Source organism: Mus musculus, chromosome 12 (assembly GCF_000001635.26).
Source record: "Mus musculus strain C57BL/6J chromosome 12, GRCm38.p6 C57BL/6J".
Classification (NCBI taxonomy): Eukaryota; Metazoa; Chordata; class Mammalia; order Rodentia; family Muridae; genus Mus; species Mus musculus.
In genome coordinates, this window is record NC_000078.6 from 62,363,713 (window position 1) to 62,366,512 (window position 2,800).

Consider the following 2,800-nt stretch of genomic DNA (forward strand, 5'->3'; position numbering starts at 1 on the left):
GCCTGTGGATAAAATGAACATGTAATAGATAAAATAGAATTATGTTCTGGTGTAAATGAAAAGGAACTAATAAAAGTTCAGGTATATGCATGGAAATAGGAAATATTGAATGAGGTAATCCAAACCAGAAAGACAAATGCTGCACTTTCTTTTTTATTTGTAGAGTAAATTCCAAATCCAGAATGAATATAGAACCTGGGATAATTGGAACTTAGAAATAAAGAAATGAGGAAGACTAGGACATATGTCCTACCACAAGTGAATGGAGAGGGAGGTTTTTCTTGTGATGAGGAGAAAAGTAACCAGACATCAAGGAAGGACGGAGGATAAATAAGAATATACATGTTTGAGAAGGCATTAGATAAATGCATTTTAATATTTACTTAAAATTAACATATAATGTAAATTAATGTATGTGCATATAAATACATTTCATAGTTTGGGTTCCTTCTAAGGGTCATAGGCTATCAAAATCCTAGTACAGGGCAAGATAAATCTTCCTTCAAATTATTTTTCAGTGAACTCCGAAAGACTTCAAGAACTATATAGACTCTTGGCATTGATATTGGCTGCCTCCCATAACCTGAAGGTAATACCCAATAGCTGAAGACACCACACACTTAGGTCACAGGACTTGTGGTAATTGAGCTGGTATTTACCTGGATGCCTTATTTCTGAAGACAGTTTCTCATAGTATCTGAAGGTGCTATTCAAGCTGCCAAAGGAAAAAACAATCAAAAGCCCTACCTACCTATAATGTCAATGAACTATAACAGTGTCTACCCAGCCAAGACAGCCCCAGTGATGCAATAGGGTCTTTTACATATTGGGCATAAGTAATTGTTCTCTAACTAGACCTAAAGGCCGCTCGACTGAGTGAAAATTCATGCTTGGTAGTATATATCTACTCAATCTCTCTGGCTAGTGAGATCATGGCCTATTCCTGTAAGTATTCAGTTATCATAATGTATTATCAGAAAATAAACCAATGTTAAATTATATATATATTTAAGAAAAAGAATATGCTTTATCTGACAGAATTATTACACCATTTGTTCTTAAATTCAAACATCCATGCCCCCTCCCCCCAATTCTCTTCAAGTTTCAGTCATGAGTAGGCATTGAGTTCAGATGCGATAACATGGTCTCCCGGTAAGAAAATTACACGTACCTAAAAATCCAATTCCTTTAGCACAGAAGCACAAAAGCCTCTGGTCCTACTGATTGAATCTGTACTTTTGAGCATATAGCTTCATGATCTGCAAGAAACTGAGAGCTACTTCACAGAACAGTGAAGCCCCAATGTTTAGGAGCACACATAGCCTCAAGTGTGCACCAAAGCTGCTGGGTCCTTCCTTTGGAAGAAAGGACTGTGTGTCACGCATGCGAGTGGTAGTGTCTGTGACATTTACATTCCATACCTATGGAAACTTTGATTATACATACGTTTCATAAAATGAAAAGATGAATTTGTTGCAGAGTACGTGTTCCATTTTTATAGCATGAGAACAGTACAGTCAACCATTTATTCTGTAGTTGTATTGAAGATTCAGAATCCCCACCATGTACGGAGGAGCAACCAGCATTTGCTCTCCTCCGTGACTCACAGGACTCACAGTCGTCATTATCTCTGTGCTTCTGTTTTGTGAATATTTTATCTATTACCTGTTTCGGTGCCATTGGCCTGAGGTGAAGACTTTAGCCCATGGCAGCAGGCAGGAGCCTGTACTGAAAGCCATGTTTCTGGCTGACACTCACTTACTTGGGGAGGTAAGAGGCCACTGGCTGAACAAATTACAAAGGGAGTGGCAAATGGAGAGAGCTTTTCAGTCAGCTCTGTGGTTGCTGCAACCGGAAGTCGTCTTCATTTTGGGAGACATCTTTGATGAAGGGAAGTGGAGCTCCGTCCAGGCCTGGGCAGACAACGTGCAGAGGTTTCAGAGGATGTTCAGACATGACAGCCATGTGCAGCTGAAGGTGGTAATTGGCAATCATGACGTTGGCTTCCACTATCAGATGAGTAAATAAAGAATAAAGCAATTTGAGAAAGTGTTCGGCTCTGAAAGACTGCTCTCTCTGAAAGGAGTTAATTTTGTCATGGTCACCAGCGTTGCAATGGAAGGGGATGGTTGTGTCATATGCTCTGAAGAGGAAGCTGAACTCAGAGGGATCTCTCATAAACTGAATTGCTCCGAAGAGGTGCCAGGATCCAGCCAGTGTGACCGTGAGCCGCGGCTCCCCTTGTCTGCTCCCAGGTTGCTGCAGCACTACCTGCTCTACCGGGCCAGTGATGCTAACTGTTCGGGTGAAGATGCATCTCCCCCAGAGGAAAGGAACGTCCCCTTTGAGGAGAAATATTATGTTCTTTCTCGGGAGGCCTCACAAAAGCTGTTGTGGTGGCTCGGGCCTCGCCTGGTGCTGAGTGGCCACACACCCAGTGCCTGTGAGGTGCTCCACCCAGGAGGAGCCCCTGAGGTGAGAGTCCCATCTTTCAGTTGGAGAAACCAAAACAACCCAAGTTTCATCATGCCTGACATCCAGAGATTACACTCTGTCCAAGTGCTAACTCCCATTTGAGGACACCGTGCTGACCACATAAGAATTCTTCTGGTATAATGGATTGCTTTCTCACTGTGTATGCTATTATTCAAGACAGTATGGAATAAAATCAGTGTCAATTCATGATACCACTTCTTTCTCTCCCTCTCCCTCTCCCTCTCCCTCTCCCTCTCCCTCTCCCTCTCCCTCTCCCTCTCCCTCTCCCTCTCTCCCTCTCCTCCTCTCCCCCTCTCCCCCTCTC

General features: G+C 42.8%; 1 pseudogene; it reads left to right on the forward strand.

The window, feature by feature from the left end:
* On the forward strand, window positions 1,611-2,600 carry Gm6353 (predicted gene 6353; annotated as a pseudogene).